A 20,098-nucleotide genomic window follows, 5' to 3' on the forward strand; every position below is an offset into this window, starting at 1 on the left:
TTAAACGATGTTCCATAAAGTGGATTATCGATCATCGAAGATCGAGGAAAAACGGGGGGGGAAAAAGAGAAGAAAACGAATAAAACCTTCGAGATGGATCTTTTTCATTCATTAAACGCGACGAATTTCAATAGATAATTACACGTATTACGTAGGTAACGACTTGTCGTTTCAACAGGTGACTTTCGAACTTTATATTCGAAGGAAAATTCGAAATATTCTTTATACGATTTCGAATAAACTTTTATCAAAACAACGATCCTCGAATCTATCTTTCACTCCCTTTCCATAGACGTGAGAATCGTATTCGATTCGAGGATAAAACCCGTTACCCCAGTTTCATCGATGATCCGATTTACCATTTCATCTAAACACGTTCGCGTCCCCTTCTTCTTAATTAAACTTGCGCTTTCCCCGGCCAATTTTCGAACTCGGTTACAGGCTACTTTAATCCGATGGGAAGTTACTTTCCAGCCGAAACTCGCAAGTCCCCGCGCTTTCACCGCGATAGTCTTGATTAATTTGTTCCGAAACGGCTTATCCGGCCGGCCTCGCCAACTCTAAATGCAATCGGGACACGCGGTGTGCCGGCAGGGCCAACTTTCGCATAGTTCGCCACGCTCCCGGTATTTATCTTTCCGATCGTTCCTCCCTCCCCCAACGACTCAACTCCTGCCATAAGAGAACGCGACTGTATATATATATCTCGTAACCTTATCTCGTTGCTCCATTCACCATCGTTTCGTCCGAAGCATCTTTTTCATCTTTCTATTTATTGGATTGGCAACTAAGTAATTGCGGATTATTTTTAGAAAATCAAAGACAATTTTTTCATGGAACTAAATAACTTTATTCCGTAATGTGTTGCCCATTTTGATCAATCACCTTTTGCCATCTTTCAGGCAGCATCATAATTCCACGTTCATAAAACTTGTGGTTTTTATTAGCGAAAAACTGAATCAGGTACGATTCGATATCATCATCGTTATTGAAATTTTTACCATTCAAGGAGTTTTGTAAAGATCGAAACAAAAAGTAATCGGATGGTGCAAGGTCAGGACTATATGGTGGATGTGGCAAAACGTCCCAACCAAGCTCCAATAATTTTTGCCGAGTGACCAAAGATGCGTGTGGCCTTGCATCGTCATGATGGGATACAACACCTTTTCGATTTGTCAATTCGGGCTGCTTTTCTTCAACCGCATTGTTTAATTTCGTTAGTTGTTCGATGTAGATGACAGAATTGATCGTTCGGTTGGGTGGTAAGAGTTCAAAATAGACAATTCCTTTGTCATCCCACCAAACTGATAACAAAACCTTCTTTCGACGAATACCAGCTTTTGATGTTGTTCGAGCTGGTTCACGTGGCCTGCTCCACCATCTTTTCCGCTTGATATTGTTGTAAACAACCCATTTTTCATCGCCAGTTATCAGTCGTTTTAAAAATCGATCATTTTCATTACGTTTCTTTAGCAAATCGCAGCTGTTAATGCGTCGCGTTAAATGCTTTTCTTTCAGTTCGTGAGGAACCCATGTATCGACTTTTTGAACGTAGCCAAGTTGTTTTAAGCGGTTTTCAATGCATGTATGCGATACATGAAGCTTCTCTGCAATCTCACGAGTTGTACTGTGACGATCCGAATCGATTATTGCTTTGATTAGGTCGTCATCAACTTCGACTGGACGACCAGAGCGTTTTTCGTCTTTAAGTAAAAAATCACCAGAACGAAATTTGTCAAATCAATTTTGACACTGCCGTTCTTTTAAGGCTTCGTCGCCATAAACAGCGCATAACTTTTTGCGAGCTTGCGATGCGTTTTTCCCTTTGCGAAAATAAAAAAGCAAAATATGACGATAATGTTCCTTTTGATTTTCCATTTTTCAACGAACGCCAAACGAAAACTACGCAACCGATCAAAAAACTTTTTTTATCGATTGACAGCTTAATTGCCAACTATCAAATAACAAAATGTGTTTTATATTTGGATTACGCCAGCAAACCTAAAAATTCAACTGAGGCCATTTATGAGTGAAATTCGCAATTATTTAGTTGCCAACCCAATATTTCTCGACATCAACTTCTCTGTAGATAAGAAATAATAAGAGAGAGAAATCACGTATCGGTAAACGCGATCGATTACACGCGTTACGTATTGAAATTAATGAAATTAATTACGAATATTAATTCAATGTACAATGTAGATATAAATCGCATCGAACGTACATAATCAAACGACGACACGTGACCGATAATAAATTAAACGGTATATTATTCAAATACGAGCGCGTTTAACATGTTAAGTATTTAACGATACCGGCGGCCGAATAATCCAATCCCGTTATATACGCGAGATATCGTATCGATCGAAAATTTGCTCAAACATCGAATTCTATCGCGCGAATCCGATAGCCTTTTTTTCGACCTAAAGTAGACCTGACCCAGCTATATGTAAAAAGGGGGCAGTCTACAATTTTGCACGCTCGATCGATTCGGACAATTCGGGTCGGACAAGATCGAGAGGGGCCAAGGAAATTATTTACTCGACTATGAAATCGACGGAATGCAAGAACCGGATGATTCCGCTCACGTTTCTACGTTCTACGTTCTGATTAAACCGTGCCACGTCTCTCTCTCTCTCTCTCTCTCCTTGTCCGTGAAACTAATTCAGCAAAATTTCCCCGATAAATGTGATCGCACGTCGAGGAAAATCAAAACGGAGCCAGGTTTTACGTGCACATTTTATCGAGAAGAAGGGAATTCGAAAAATCGAAAAGTCGTCTACAATATTCCTATTCGGAAATTCCATTCCGAAATCTAGGCTGACAAAGACTGGCAAACACAAAAGCGTTCGACAAAATTACGAAATTAACGCTGATCACCCTCGACAGATTCTAATTATTCGTGTGTATAATTCGTTCCTCCCGTTGAAAATTTTACGGACATCGAACCGATCGAGATCGGTAACGACGAGAAATATAATCTATTATTGGGACAACTTGTGAATTATCGTGCGCTCGTAAAGTCGAAGAATGCGAGATACGCGTTTCGTATCGGGCCAGAAATGTTCGTGCCGTGCGCGCCGCACAGTTGCTCCTCGATAACATACGTTATTGAACCATTTCCAACCTCTCACGGCCTCGCATCTCCGACCTATCTCGCGCCGAATACCTCCGCGTCGCGAGCAAAGGAAATTATAACGAGTATTATAGCGAGATATTCGCTTCTTCGAATTATTATTTTCCAACGAAGATAATAAGGAGAGTATTTTTTCTTTTCTCAATTCGATCTTTGAAATCTTCGAAAAATAAATCAGGAAATAATTATGAAAAGACGCGTAGATCGTTAATTCGTCCAATTCCAATTACGTTCAAATGGAATGATCGGCGTTCCTTGGATAGTAGGTAAATCGAGTATCCCGTCGCGTGATATAATTGATCATTTCTCGAATACAGGGACGCCAGTGTTAATGTTCATGGATATCCCGATGATTAGTAATTATATTAGCAATGGCCATCGCTTTATCGACCAGCAGTGTGTTAACGGTGAATTTATCGACAACTAGCGGTAGTAATTGTCGATAACGCGATTAATTGCCGATAAAACAAATTGAAAACGTTTCGTTCTCGCCGTTTATATTCTTTTCAATTCTTCTCGAACGCGACGTAAGACACCGGTTATTTTCCACGCTACGCTACGCTTCAATTTTTCCTTTCCTTTTTTTCTACTTTACAAAATTTTTAGGCGCGTTAAAAGAATGAATTTGAATTTTTACGTAGGAAAACTCTCTTTGACTTACGTTTCATTTACCGGCATGCGTCGCAAGAGTAAACGCGTTACGTTGAAAAATGGATGGTCGTCGAGAATTGTTTGATAAATTTTTAATTTCAGACACCGGAACGTATGAACGCAAAGGGCAGCGAGAGCGTTAACTTTTTAAATCGTTATATCACCGCGAAATATAAAAAATGTCGCTTCACGAAAATAAGATCTAATTTAATCGTCGCAAAATAAAATAATTTTCCACGAATTGCGATAAAGGAACCCTCCTTTCTTCCTCGAAAAGGAAAGAGAAATCTCTTCGACGTTAATTAATATACGTTCGAATCACGAGTTAAACTCGCGAAACATTATCCCGACGATAATTCAAAATTTATCGATCCAGATTTTGGATAAATAAAAAGAACGAAATTAGTTCGTTCCATGATTGGATAAATATTTTCGATAAATATTTCTAGATAATAAAAAATTAGGTACATTACGAATGGAGAAAGAAAGATGGAGAAAGTTTGGGGAGAATCGATTTCCTTGCTCCAGCGAAATATGGCTCGAGCGACGAAAAGTAAATTTGCGTTTGCCAACGATTTACGGCCGTTCAATCACAAAGTTTCATAATCTTTCGACTTACCGAATTCCGTAAACTTGTTTTATAAGTGGATATCGCTCGATCGCAGGGGACCAACATCCCCCTATTTACGCGAGGGATGACGCCAGGAGAAGAGGGAAGGGGAGTGGAGAGTGGGGCAGACATTTTCGTTATACCTGACCTCGGAGACGACTTTGTACTTTGTTCGGAACGAGTCAGTCGTGCTTTGCCTTCCGTTTCGAAAGCACCGCCGTAGTTGTTTCGCTCGTTAACGCGCCCCGTATCGTTCCAACCTTAATTCTCCCCTCCATACATGTCCAATTTTCCCTTCTTGCCCGACCAAAATTTTTCCAAATACATATTCGAAACGATCGTCTTCGTTCACCGCTGAATTAACTTGCAATTTAAAAATTATTTCCTTCCTTCCTTGATTTACATCATATCGTTACGATCCTTTTTAGTCCTCTCATCTTCCATTTATGATGCTGGAAATTACGAACCGTCCACAATCGAGGATACTTTTCGATATTGAATTTTTAAACGAGATATTGTAGCGAGATATTAGAGGAAAGTGTGAGTGTGTGTGTCTGTGCTGCGCGTTAAAGACTTTGGATACGCGATAGTTTGGAAGGTGAAACGCGATCCGACTCGCACTCGATTTAGAGTTGATTGTTGGGAACGTCCTTGAGCCTCGTCGAGTGGGAAACTATCGAAATTCGCGAGGAAAAGGTAAGGCGATATACTGTGAATATACGAGGAATAATTCGGAAAATTTCACCCTTTTGAATTTTGAATCGCTCGAAATATGCGTTACGAAGTTGCGCAAAAAAGTGCAAAGTTTTTTTTTAAAAATGGGATACAAAGTTCGTACAAGTATTATGAAAATGAATTTTTCATCTGCTTCTTTGTCGTCCAGGCTTTTTTATTAACGCATCTAGAAAGTTTTCACGCGTAGAAAAATCTCATCGGGGAGAAAAGAAAGAAAAAAAAAAAATAAATACACGTCTGCTTGGCCGCTAGTCTCGCGAAAACTTTCTCATAAAATAAATTGGAGCCAGGAGAAGCTTGTTACAACGTCTAACTGTAAAAAGTATACTATAGCGCTCGTTCGGATTAGCATTCGTTTCTCCGTTATGCTAAAAATTGTAGCATATTTTGCTATTCGAAAAAGAAAAAAAACGATTCGAAATAGTTCATAAATACCTCGATCTAATTCGATCGTTAATCGTTCCTTAGCCGCGGCCCAAATCGATTTTGGATTCGAGTCGGGCGGGAAAATCGGCCGTTAAATTTTCTATTCGGTTAGTAAATATCGAATATCGGTGGAACAAAATTGCACGCTCCATCCAACCGTCCATCCTCGCCAGCCTATATCAAATAAACATATATTCGGTTCCACGTATCGTAAACACGCGCCAATTGACCACGATCCGATCCACGAAACGATACAACGATTTGAGGGAGGGGAAAAAAAAAAAAAAAAACGAGAGGAAAACTCGGGCTCTCGTCAACCTCAAATCAATCGACGTACAAAAACGACCTTGTTCGCTCGTATTATTTTCCCTCCCTCTTTGTTCAAGTATCAAACGTGTTTAGAGGCTATTTAAAACGAAAGAACACCATCCAAATAACCATCAAATAATATCAACTTTTTGCGGATAAAAAATGGGAGAAACCTAACAAAGTACGAGATATTAAGTTTTCCTCGATTTTTCCAACCAGTTTACTGACTAACTGGTTGAAAAATCCTTGCTCGATCGCGATAGGAAGTGGAAACAGTGGGAATTGGATACAACGATCGAAATTATATCTTTTCGTATCGGGGAGAAGAGATTTCGTATCGGCGGTCCATACGAGATTTCCTCGTGGATGATGGACGCGCGATGATGCGAGCGAGCGGATATTGGTTACGCGTGTTTGGCGAGGTTAACTCGTAGCGCCGGAAGCATTACCGGGAATCAAGTTTACGTTTCCTGATACGCGTATTTCCAGACCGTGACGTATGATTTAGACGAGATGCAGCCTTCCTCGCTGCCACTCGCATCCCTTCCGTTTCCATCACGCGTTCCACCTTGCGTTTCGCGGCTCCAACTTGCTCCCTCCTATCTCATCAACGTCTTCCTTTCTTTTTCTCCCCATTTCCCTACCGTCCTGCTCCATTTAAACCCGTTCCCACGCGTCGTGACACACATCTTCACCCAAGAGGGAAGGATCCTTCTTATTTCCAATCGAAACGATTCAATTTTTCCGAAACAAATGACGAGCACTTCAGTCCTTTCGGTCAAATGAACGCGTTCGAGGAAATTTTGTAAAGAGAGAATAAAGGGACGAGTGAATTATGTATCGATATTTTATATCGTCTAGGAAAAGTCGAGTTGGACGCGAACCAATTTTTCCAAAATCCCCCTCGGTTATTTATTACGGAATAAAACCGATGTCAGCGAATCAAGAATTCCAGCGTGCAACGTTTCCCCCCCCTCCCCTCTCAAAATCCCCCGTGGAAATTTAATTTAAACGATATAAAGTAAAATATCTATCGTATAAATCGTTTCGAGTATCTACTTATCGCGGGGATCCCCCTTTTCTTCTTCTACACACGTCCACCGTACGTTTTACCGGAACGTTTTTAAAGCTCCGCTTTAAACTTCGTCGCATCGCCGTTATAATACGTCAAAGCGACGGACGAGGCAATAATCTTATCAATTTCGTCCAAAGATATTTTCGTTTCTACAAATGTTAGAATATTTTCAAAGTCTCGGAGCAAAGCAGCATAATTGTCGTCTCACCCCATTAACTCGCCGCACACTACTCGCACCGTAGATATTCTGGTCCCCCAATCGATACCGATTAAAGTTTCCCAACTTTCCACTTTACGAATGTCTCGCGAGTCTGGATGCAATCCTCCTCGTAAAGTCAAATTATCCCTTCCCCTCCCTATCTACTCAAATCTTTCCATCTAATTTTTCATTTCCAAAAAAAGAAAGAAAAAATTAGTATATAATCTTGGACAAAAAATATAAAGAAACTCGCAACGTAAATTTCTAACGAATTTTCAGAAAGTTGTTAAATTACTTGTGGAATAAAAAAGAAAACAAGCAAAAAAGAATCGATCCAGGCGCGAACTCGTTCCAGCCAGTTTTGCAGGACGCGTGACAAGCGTGGCGAACGATTTAATAGAGAAATCTATTTTCACCATCGCCGCGGCCAATTCGATGCCGCATCGACGCGACGCGTACGAACGTGAACCACCCACGCGGTTGGTTCCACCCTTAAACCTGCGATTATACGGATTTATAATTAATGCTCGATCATCGACACGCGCCTTCCCGACCGATCGATCGATCGATCCGTCGTGGCTGTCGCGGCCTCGCGATAATATCGTTCTCCAATTATCCGTGATTCGGCGCACCCTGAAAATTCTTCGGATCGTCGATAGTCGAAAATTTTCCTCTCTCCTATCATCGATACATCGGACAATTACGAGTTAACCCGCCAATTTTTCCGGCAACCTCTAATTTCGCTGTATTAATTCGAGGGATTGGTAAACGGGACTCGTTCTCGCAAATTTTCCAACTACTTTCTCCAACCTAATCTTTCTCTCTCGAGAGAGAGAAAAAAATTGTCGCGTGTATTTCAAAACCGCGTCTGAATTTTCACCGCGAGGCAAATTTTCAGCTCATCAATTCGAATTCGTGGGGGCTCGTTATAAAAATATTCGCAATCACCTCGTCGGATTTGCAACCGCTTTTTCCCGGCCCGAACTCGCTGTAAATTATGTTAGCCGAGGGGGGAGGAGGGTGAATGCGACTTTCCTTTTTTTTTTTTTTTTTTTTATTTTCGTTACGCGGGATTGGCGTGTTACAGCGACGAAGCGCGGTAAAGCGACGTTTTATTGCCAACCATCGCGTCGTAAATCTTTCACGCGCTGTCCGTCCCGAAAGTTGACCGACCACATTTGTAGAAAATTCATCTGAAATTCATTCGGATAAAAAGGAGGAAGGCTCGGTGACGGCTCAGACTTTTTAAACTTCTCGTTGATTTAATCTTTCTGAGAGGAAGGGTTTCTCCTCGCGGTTATAGTCAAAAAAATATTTCTAGATCTCCCCCGTAAGAGCGTATTATTTTTATGAGGGGACGAGAAAATGATCATTTTCTATCATTCTCTACTTTTATTCCACATTTTTAATTTACCTTTTCGCCTTTTAATAATTTCTTTTCTGCCTTTTTCTCGTCTTGAGTAACTCTTGTATTTTTCATCTTGTTTAATCTCGTTCTCAATGGACCATTTTTTTCAAACTAATTATTTTACTTAATCCAACGTAATTTAAGTTTGCATTAAAAATTTCGTAAAACGAAATATTTTCTTCGAGATCTTCCTTCTTCCTTCTTATTTTTTTTTTTTCGACGAATATACACTTACGTACCAAAAGATATCTTTCTTATAAATAATAAATTCAGTTTCATCATATCGCGCGATATTTTTTTAAACAACGTTTCATTAATTACACCAAATTGTTCAATAACCCATTGTATTAAAAACCATTTCGACCTATATCTATATATTCCATATATTCTTATTTTTTTTCGAATATACACTTACGTACCAAAAGATATCTTCTTTGTAAATAATAAATTCAGTTTCATTATATTGTACGATATTTTTTTAAAGAACGTTTCACTAATTACACCAAGTTGTTCAATAACCCATTGTATTAAAACCATTTTGACCTATATCTATATATTTCATATATTCTTATTTTTTTTCGACGAATATACACTTACGTACCAAAAGATATCTTTCTTGCAAGTAATAAATTCAGTTTCATCATAGAGTGCGATATTTTTTTAAACAACGTTTCATTAATTACACCAAGTTGTTCAATAATCCATTCTATTAAAACCATTTTGACCTATATCTATATATTCCATATATTCTTATTTTTTTTCAACGAATATATATCGAATATATATCAAAATATATCTTCCTTACAAATAATAAATTCAGTTTCATCATATCGTGCGATATTTTTTTAAACAACGTTTCGTTAATTACACCAAGTTGTTCAATAAGCCATTGTATTAAAACCATTTTGACCTATATCTATATATTCCATATATTCTTATTTTTTTTCAACGAATATATATCGAATATACATCAAAATATATCTTCCTTACAAATAATAAATTCAATTTCATCATATCGCGCGATATTTTTTTAAACAACGTTTCATTAATTACATCAAGTTGTTCAATAACCCATTCTATTAAAACCATTTTGACCTATATCTATATATTCCATATATTCTTATTTTTTTTCAACGAATATATATCGAATATATATCAAAAGATATTTTTCTTACAAATAATAAATCCAATTTCATCATATCGCGCGATATTTTTTTAAACAACGTTTCGTTAATTACACCAAGTTGTTCAATAACCCATTGTATTAAAAACCAAAAACCATTTCGACTTATGCTTATACATATTCCATATACGCGGTATTTAAAAACTTTTCAGTTTCAACGGTAAAAAATGATCGAACGAAATCTCTTTTTTCCCGAATAATTTTGATTTCCCGTATAATTTGAATATTTTCGAGTGTAATTCATACGCGTGTATCGCGTTAGTATTCTGAGATCTTGCAAATGACAGAATGGAGCGTAACGTCCAAAGTGGCCCGTGCTCCCCTTGTGTGCGAACCAACAACTGGTCGACTAATATACCGGTTTGGTTTAATTAACACGCTTGCGCCATTAATAACCGGAGCGAAGATATCCAGAGTGTTTAATTTGGTGTGGTGAGTTGCTCGCGCTAAAAGGCCATATTGTCTAATCCACTTTCCTCCAAACGATCCAATGAGTTATGCCAACAACCAATATATATATGTATATATGTATACATAAAAGGGAAAAATTTCAACCAATTTTTATTCTCAAAGCAAGAAAAATCTTTGGATCGTTTTTCTGCTCGATCGAAGGAATCGACTCTCGAGACGCGGATGACGCGGTTGATCGCACCGGCCGTTAATTCTTCTTCCAAGCTTGCTCGTGTTCTTTTTCTATCAAATATTTCGAGTTTAAGGGAGACTCGAACGAGCTTCCAGCCAATACAAACGGGCGGAACGATCTCTGCTTCTTCTCCAACCACTCCGTTCTCTTCTCCAACCATGGCTCGGTTATCGTAATTCCAACGACCGTTCCGAGCCGACAACTTCATAAGTTGGGACGCAAAAATGGGGACGGCTTAATTGAAAAACCGTGGAAACGAGGATCGAGGTCTTCTCGTCTCGGCTACGCGCCAATTCGATAATAATAATCGATAACAGTCGATTCGATAAAATAAATCTTTGTCCGTTCGAAAAAAATTTACCGAGAGATAATTGCGATTCGATTTCGCGTCAAAGGCAGATCTACGTACGTCGAAGACCCATATTTTCCTACTTATTTAATTTCCAAGATTCCAAGATAGAAACTAGCTCGATTCCGCAAACTTTCGCTTCCAACTTTCGTAACAACTGATCAACCACGCCAAACGTTTTACGTTTCTTCGACCACCTCGCTTCACATTCCATCCGTTCACGTTCTTCGTTCGTTACTTTTTAAAGTAGCGAGAAGCGAAAAGAATGGAAAACCTTTGGTTCATCGATACTCCATCCTCAACGCCCTCGACTTCCAAGAATGGTGAAAAACGAAGAACGAAAATTCGGAACTTGCTTATCCGCAATTTCGTTTATTTCCACGATTCGACGATATTCACGAATATCGTTAAATCTCGTAATTAATTGTGTTATTTTTCTTTTTTTTTATCAAGAGAGGAAAAACGTGGCATTAATCCGATGGAAAAATTATAATCCGTGTCCCTTCCTCGCATTCTTCCCTCGTTCTCGAATTGGAAAATACTTGGTGGAAACGCGTCCTTTTAGCCAAGTTGTGATTCTTCGAGCGTTCATCCACTCTTCGTTATTTATTTCTTTCCGTACCCTCCACCTTTCGCCTTTGTGGTAAATTATTGTCGTCCTCCCGCCTTTTCCCGTTTCCGCTTTCCGTCCTACCACCACCCTACCTTCCTTCTCCCAAATGCCACGTACGTGGCTGAAAGCGCGACAACAGGAGAGGCGCGGAGAGAAAGAGAAGGATATATACGTGAAAGGTTGTAGATTCAAATTTCGCAAGCCACGCCAACCATTTTTCCTTCTCCGCGCGTATCACGGTATATCGCTCGCGAGAGGATCACGTTTTATGGCTTTTCGTTTCGGGTTAATTGCCTCTTGGAAAAAAAAAAATAAATAAAAAGGTAGCAATTTGCGATTGTTCCATAATTTTCTTCCCTTCGTTTCCCTCGAAATGGAAACTTAAATGTATATATATATAAATCTTATAGAGTAAAAATTCTTTCCATTTGGATACTTGATTATTTCAACATTTATTTTTTTTTAAACTTAAATGTATATATATATAAATCGAGTAAAAATTCTTTCCATTTGGATACTTGATTATTTCAACATTTACCGATTTGTTCGATAAATGATCGGTCGATCGAAAGAGTAGGAAATTATATTGCTTGACGTTTGAAATTGTAGAAAAACAACATCCATTCTTTGATTATTCCATTTATTTTCCATCTTTGATATAATACCGCCCTTCGGTGATGCGCATAAAAAAGAACGGGCAATTTACGAGACGATTCTCGAGTTCGAAATCGATCGGTCGTTCCGATCTTAAACGGGACGAGATAACAATTTTTCTTCCGTGGAAAAAGATCAAAGATCGCTCGGCCACGGTTGACGATCGGGAAAATACGCTTCTCTAATAGCGTGAATGTCGATAAAAAGGATAAATCTGCGCGAAGATGGACGAATCCAGCGAGGGGATCGGCTTTTAATCGCCGACTTTAAACGCGCAAATGAACGAGCAAATAGCTCTGATTGTTTCATCGGTTCTGCAAAGACGAATGTTTCTTCTCGTGAACTGAAGAAAGACTGATAATGATAATAATAATAATAGCCATCGATCGAGGAGGTTGAAAAAGACCAACATTGTAACAACGGTCATCATAGAGTGACAAGAAAATCTCGTATCGAGATGAAAAATGTATTAATTCCTATTAACTCGATTCATATATTTACCAATTCTCGATTATTCGCTCGAAAATGGAAATTTAATGAACGCGAGTTTCGAACGAGAAAAAACGAAGACAAGAAGTGTATCACTGAAAGAAATTCGTACTCCACGTGTCGTTGCATTCTCCACGGCCGAAATTTCTGTCCATCCTGTTATTGGTCGATCGATTAGGAAAAAAATGTAGCACAGGAAGAGTATACTGGTTGGATCGAGTGAAAATTGTTGTTTACGCTACGAAACACGGGGCGAAAACAGCTCGTTTTCGTGGGCCACCGCAGTTATCCACGTTGACGATGACATCACGAATTTACACCCACTGTGGAACGAGCAATTAAAAGGGTGGCCGTCTCGTTTAAGCGTTACGCCACTCGAGAAGAATGTCGTGCTCCCCATCGGACATGCCAATGTCCTCGCCTCGAGACCACGGATTCACCGGGATCCACGCTTGGATCAATTGGTTTAACAAGTTGAAGAAGATAGATCCCTTCTTCTTTTGCTTCTCCGTCCCTTGTAACAAGTTTAAATTATTTTCCTCGCGAGAAATAACTGTGGTATCTCGTTTACTCGAAAAAAATCAAATTTTTAAATTCTCAAAGTTGGTTGGAAGAGGAAATTGATTACGAAGGATCAAGAATGGTGCTTTATTCGACGTCGTCGTTTCGATCTAATTCGATGTAATTCCAGAAAACTCGATTACTCGTTTCCACGCGTCGTTAATCGAACAACAATTACCGAACAGTTTTCTTTATCGAATTTCAAACTTTCTCATTTCTTCGTTCATTGCGATTAAATCCTAAATCCTTCAAATTTCTTCTAATTATCTTTCCAAAAATTCCTCCCAATATTTTCAATTTATTCAATATCGTTGGACTACTATTTTTATCTTATTTATTACAATTTTCGAGAAATAGTTCTCGTTCCTCATTCTCGTTTCCATTCCCCGCACGCTCTCTATCCTTCATCCCGGAACTCGCTATCTTTACCGACTCGTCGCCGAAAAGACCGTCTCAATAAGTCGTAAGAATGGTGTCACATTTCAAACTGGCAGCTACTAAGCAACACATTGCGCGGAGAGACTTGGCAAACAAGGTTCCCGAGCGGACGAAAATTGACGAAACTTTCGCAGAAGGGGGTGAAGCAAACGAGATCCCATTTCGATCGTCTTCCCGACTTTTCAACAGCGGACAATCGTGACGATTCTCAACGTGGACTTTCAACTTTCGTCACGCCTTTTTCCTCCCATCTTCTTTTTCTTCTTTCGCTGCAAGACTAATCGGATGAGGAGGGAGCGTGATCATTCGATATCATTCTTGGGAAATATTTATAGCGTTCCATTTAGCGCAAAAAAAATCGAAGAGAAAGAATACGCGAGGAAGGAAAAATGAATGGAAAGGATGATAAAGATCCACGTGTACGTAGATCCTCGCGATGACGCGATCATGTAACCTGCGTGTAATGCGAGCCATTAAAACCGTTTCGAGGGCCGCTCGACCTTAATTGCGGTTGTTTCCACGAGATACGCTTTAACATCGCGCCCCTTTTACTTGACAGCAATTATCCTCGAGGCTGACGAACGTCCACGCATACAATCCGTTCCGTTCTCTCCCGATTCCACCCACGTCCCGAATTATCGACGGTTATTACATATCCGTCAATCCGTCTTCTCCGGAAAAAAGGAAAAATCCAGCACGAGTTAGACGTGAAGAAACGTGTAACGATGATAAATTTTTTCACGTTTCACCGATCGAATCATATACACTCGATCCGCCAATTTTTCTATCTCTCGATCTCTTCCTATAATTCGATATGGTATAAATTTTAGAATTTAATAAGAAAGAGTTGAAACGATTTTGAAACGAAAATCGTTACGAAGATGTTTCCAGCTAAAAGTCACAGTTGTTAAACTTTCGGGTAACCGGGTAGGTGAAATATCGTTCTGGCTAATTACCAAAATCCCCGAGTAACTGCGCCACTAACCGAGGAAAAACTGCGACGCGTGAGCCCGCAACCTGTAAGGGAAAATCTTCTTATTACCCGTTCCGTTTATTTCCGGTAAAGGAGAAGGGGGGAAAGAAGATGAAACGGTGTATCGGCAGTTCGTGGCTTTTAAAAGAAAAGAAAAATCGTAAACGTGGTGCAACTCTCCGATTAACTAGTACATATATACATACATACATGTAGATAGAAAAGCCAAATAGCTGACGAAACTTTTCCATCAGTTTGTCTTTTTTTTCTTTTCTTTCTCAATTTCGACTCGTCTTATCGCTCGATTTAACTCGTTTGTATTTCCGAGTTAATCGATTCGAAATTTTGACTTGCATTCTTCGAAAAGGAAAAATGTTATTCCAATTACTACTTTTCCCTCATCGGTTATTCGATTTATGCTCCATCGAATAATTAATTCTCCGGCCTCTGGTTAATGAGCAGAAAGCCGAGCTTTTTCAACCCCCGTCGCCAGGATAATTGAAGCGGTTGATCCCGGTTGCTGGCGTTAAACGAACAACGAGACCCCCTCGAATTATCCTGGCAAGTGTGTCGCTGACTGGTAATTACTTGCTCGCAATTAGCGAAACAAACAATTGCGTTGCACGACTACCAAACGCTTATTACGATCGCCGCTCTTAATTGTTCGAATCTTCAAAGAATTATCGTTAATGAGAAAAATATATCTCTTTCGCTGTATAAAATATTGTATGAAAATATTATATTTCTAAACTTTTGACATAACCTAACCGTCTTTCGACTCGTGCAACCTCATCATTTACGATCGTAGTCGAGTGATCTTTGTTCCAACGTTTCGTGATTTCACGTTCCGATGAATACAGAAAATAATATCCACGATGTCGTATCGTTAAAGAGCCGGACGATTATTTTTAACGCGTTTAAAACAAACTTTCTCCGTGTATTTTTTGTCGCGTGTCCGCGATTTAATCGAACGCCACGATCTCAAAGAATGTGTTAAGGCTATGATTTATGCGTCCGATAAGAGCAAGAAAATAGCCTCGTATTAATTGTCCACCGAGACACCGATCTTAATAGAAATTATATTACAACCGCGATTAGGTTCACCTTCTTTTCCCCTCTCCTCATCGCGTCGTTGAAAATATATTTAATGTACTCCGACCACCTGCCACTTTTCGACAACGATTATCCAAATACCAATTACTTTGACCCCGTTTCTTTTACGCATTGCGCGAGGAAATAATTATACCCTCGGCTTGATCGATGTTGCGTGTATACTTTTCCATATATATATACATATTCCATACGATATCGATTCCTTTTATCGTTACGCGTGGTAAGATATTGGAATAAACCGTCGAGATAACAACTTTGTGATTTATTTTTATTTATTCGAAGTCGAGGAATTTTTTTAATCCTTCTTTCGTAGGAAAAAAAAGGAATTTTCAAAGAAAAAATTAAAGAGTGTATTATTTTTAGATCCTTCCTCTTCACACTTTTCTTTTTCTCTCTCTCTTCCAAATTTTCATTTCTCTCGACAAAAAAAGGGAAGAGAAAAAAAAGAAGGGAAATTCAAAATACGAAGGAAAAGAGGATCATATTCCATACGATATCGATTCCTTTTATCGTTACGCGTGCTAAGATATTGGAATAAACCGTCGAGATAACAACTTTGTGATTTATTTATTCAAAGTCGAGGAATTTTTTTAATCCTTCTTTCGTAGGATTAAAAAATTTTCAAAGAAAAAATTAAAGAGACGAGTGTATTATTTTCAGATCCTTCCTCTTCATACTTTTCTTTTTCTCTCTCTCTTCCAAATTTTCACTTCTCTCGAAAAAAAAGGGAAGAGAAAAAAAAGAAGGGAAATTCAAAGTACGAAGGAGAAGAGGGAAAAAAAAAAGAGAGAGAGGTTGTTTCAACCGCGAAGAATCTTCTCCTCGCCCTAATAAGCGACACTCCAGTCCAAGTTCCAAGAGAGTTTCCTCTTTTCCTCCGTCGAGCGGGCTTGGGGTTACCTCTCCTGTACATAAACGCGACTGGGAGGCTCGTTAACAAGTTGTCGTTGGTAATTAGTACGAGAGGTCGGATCGATCAAAACCAATTACACACATAGGTAAGTAGGGATGCTGCATCGATGCAGCTTTCTCCGCTGATTGAAATTCACACTAGCGGTTACAACGATTAACCTGCGCGATCATAGTTCCCTTCCACCACCCTCTCAACTTCGTAACCCTGTTTTCTGCCTCCTCCTTTAATCATCCTACTGCTCCGCGTTATCGCAACGAACGATCAGAATCAATTCGAATATTCCAATTTTCACGTAATTTCTAAAAATTTAAGTGTATTTTACGTACTTTATTTTTTTTTTTTTTTGTGATATAATATTCCAATTTCGAAATAAGACTGAGATACGTGAAGATTTTATAGATCGATTTGTACGTATATAAAGGGTGTCCCAAAATTAACGCAAAATTTGAATTAAATATAAAAGAGAGTTTTTAAAATATCGTTCAATAATGAAGACACAAACTGTTCTTTTTTCAGAGTTGCCAACAATGCAAAAATGGCGGCAAATTCAAATTTGCCCTTTAATTTCACGGATATCTCAACATCAATTTCGTGAAATGAAACGATTAATAGTTAGGAGAAGGGAAAAGTCATAGGGGGCGATATTTCGTAAAGTTTTTTCGAGGATGGAGCGTGGTTTATGGAAAACGTGTTGGATCACCGTTCGTGTACGTGCACGCATAAGTCAACGGGAAAACAGCGTAAGAAGCGAGCACGATAACCTCTCTCGAGCCAACCGTATCGAACTTCGTCGATGAATAACGACACGTGTGCCCATTTCGAAAATATCAATTTTCCCTGCGCATCTCTCTTCGCCGATACTTTTTTACTCGCGTCCAACGAAATCGTTATTTTCGAAGAGAACGATTTCGAATGGGTGATCGCGGTTTAACACTGATTCAACTATCGTCTTCGAAATCGAATAGAGAGTTAAGCAAGTCGGAATCGGTGTCGAGTTGAATAGACAGAGTTGGATTGGTGCTTGATGAAGCTAATGCCAGTGTTGACAATTTAATGGTGCCGTATTGTAGTGCGCCACAATGATGCTGTCTATCCGCTAGATTTGCGGTTGTTTGATAAAATCATGAAACGAGATACGGATTATTATACGTACAAACGCAAATGCCAATTGTACGTGGATCTGAAGAAAGGATATCTAGATTTTTCTCTTTTATTTACAAAAATCTGGGGTTAATAAGTCGAAAATTGGAAACACTCGTCCTCGTTCGGGATAGAAATTAAAGTTTCGAGAGACGCGCGTAGATGGAAAGCAAAGAGAAACGCGTGTAATCCGGCGCTCGTTCGTCCGACATGCAAATGTTCCCGTTGAAACCTATTCGTAAATAGGTACACGACTCGAGCCGTTATCCAGGATAATCTCATCGCGCGAAACAATATGATTACATTTGCATAAACGTCTCGCGTAAGAGAAGTAAGAGAGAGGGCCTTCCGGTTAACTGGCCCGATCTTTCTAACGCGTTTCTCCCACGCGCCCAGTTATCGATTTCGTAGTAGTTTCGTAGTGCGCGCATGATTCCACGCGCGAACACCTACTCGATCACGCCGCAATTTCCCATGAAATTTCCTCGATGGATTTCGTTGATCGTCGGACAAGTTTTTCCGATTAAACATTCGAGAGAGAAGGAGAGAATAAATGAGAAAAATTGGAGGGGAATTGGAACGATCGAACGAGTTCTCCGAAAAACGATATTTTGTAATTTCGAGAGAATTTTATACATTATTTTAAATGATTAAGCGTGATAATCCAAAGTTGGGAAGATTAAGAAGACTTCGTAGGTGTGTCTTAACGATCGCAATAGCATGGAACTCGGTTGTGAATTAATCCATCGTTTCGTTCAATATTAATAAGATTTAATACGAATCTGAAATTCGAAAATTTTGGGGGAAAAGGATAATCACAATTAACGGAGATGAAGATAGCCAAGCGGAGCGGTCGAGAACAGACGCGTAATTAGACGCGCATCGCGGGAGACGCGCGTCTTGGAGGAGGGGGAAATTCATCGGTCCGAGTAAAATGTTTATTCATAAACGAACAGCTGGAATGGAGCAGCGCAAGGGCGGAGGGGGTGTTGCGAGAAGAGGAACACGGCAACGTCTGACTCGCCTTAATTGTGAACTCGATGGAAATCGATATGGGGCCCGGCAAATAATAGCGTACACGTGATACGTGCCACGTTTCCGGAACAGAGACCTCGCCTCGGTTTATCGTCCTCGTTGCTCAGATAACGCTGCTCAAAAGTATCCCTTTACCCGTTTAATTAACTCAAATCCGACCACTTCTTCCTTCTTCGATCTCGCTTTCGTTTCGCGCCATTATCAATTAACGATTTCACTTTCTCTCGCTCATCTTCTCTCTCTCTTTAACAAATTAAAGATCGATGCGAGTTTCGTTTTCAAATTTTTCGAAATTGGATAACGAGTTCGATTCATCTTAATCCTCTGTTCGTCTTCATTCCTCAGGGAGGTTTTTTCATTACACGAGGGACAAGCGAGGAATTGGTACAGATAGCGTAAAATACGTATATCTATTACGACTTGTCGAGTAGCTCTCGAGCAGCAAGAATTACCCGGATGCCGCCAAGGTTTGCTTTCCATCAGGAAATCCGTGAATTACAAAAGGTTTTGTTCCTAGTTTCGAGACCGCGGGGAACCGTGTTTTGTCTTCGCAAGAAAGTCACTCCGGAAGATGATATCGCGTATCCACGTTAATTTACGTGGAAACGTAGCTTAGGAATACAATTTAACGCTTCACCTATATTATTACGTTCCTATATTCTCAGACGCGGCGAATCGAGCCGATTTCGATTTTTCTTTCTTGTCAATTATTGCTTGCTTCTCAAACTCGTATCTCGAAATGTAATTCAAATTCTCGTTTCGTTTTCCGGTAATAAAATAAAAATAAAAATAATTTTTAGAGAAATTCGTTAAGAATGGTAAAATTAAAAACGAACGACGAGTTTCTCTTGATCAAAAAATCAATAATACCGAATTCGCCGACATTTTTCCCCATAATCTCTGGATTTTAGTTAACTCTCTTAAGAGTTAACAGGTTCACGCCTTCGCCTCGCGAAAGTGGAGCAACTTGGCGCGAATCGTGGCACAGTCTGGCAATTTCTACGCGTCTTCCACTTTTTCGAACGAGCGTTCGTCACTTTTTTTTTGCAGACAGACGGTGTATGGTAGCGAGGAGCGTGGCAAAAATAGGAAGACAATTTACGCAGCGATGGTTCAACTTGGCAAGAAAGCAGGATTATCGTGGTGGTAGTTTGCGCGAGCTCTCTACGAGTTCTATCTCCTGGCATACTCATCGTTCTTTTCTTTTTTCTCTTCTATGCGCCGTTAATCGTGGCAGATCGAGATCGAATTTTTGCAAGAATTTTAACAAATCTCAAGACGAAAGTATCGAACGTATCCTGTTTGGGACAGAAAAATGCGAGGAGAAACGAGGTTTTTATTCGGGTTAAATTGAAAATTGACGAGTGTGGCGAAATCAGTGGCTTCGCGAAATCTTAGAACGACGTAAGCCCGGAGGATTATTTCGTCGATTTCCGCGCGAGCCG

General features: G+C 39.6%; 1 protein-coding gene and 1 long non-coding RNA gene across 4 annotated transcripts in view; one reads left to right on the forward strand and one right to left on the reverse strand.

Annotated features, from left to right (window-relative positions):
• LOC724269 (connectin) overlaps positions 1-20,098 on the forward strand; it is a 190,043-nt gene that overhangs the window by 92,178 nt on the left and 77,767 nt on the right. The window contains exon 1 of one of the 2 annotated variants that reach the window (XM_006567352.3): positions 5,073-5,093. The exons of the other annotated variant lie outside the window; for it this stretch is intronic. The gene's annotated coding sequence lies outside the window, so the exon portion shown is untranslated. Of the gene's footprint in view, positions 1-5,072; positions 5,094-20,098 lie in introns of those variants that run through there. 2 annotated transcript variants of the gene reach the window in all.
• The window catches only part of LOC102654831, a 158,365-nt gene that overhangs the window by 50,862 nt on the left and 87,405 nt on the right, over positions 1-20,098 (reverse strand). The window contains exon 9 of one of the 2 annotated variants that reach the window (XR_001704231.2): positions 11,837-14,496. The exons of the other annotated variant lie outside the window; for it this stretch is intronic. This is a non-coding gene — a long non-coding RNA (uncharacterized LOC102654831). Of the gene's footprint in view, positions 1-11,836; positions 14,497-20,098 lie in introns of those variants that run through there. 2 annotated transcript variants of the gene reach the window in all.

The sequence above is a fragment of the Apis mellifera genome, linkage group LG9, assembly GCF_003254395.2.
Source record: "Apis mellifera strain DH4 linkage group LG9, Amel_HAv3.1, whole genome shotgun sequence".
Classification (NCBI taxonomy): domain Eukaryota; kingdom Metazoa; phylum Arthropoda; class Insecta; order Hymenoptera; family Apidae; genus Apis; species Apis mellifera.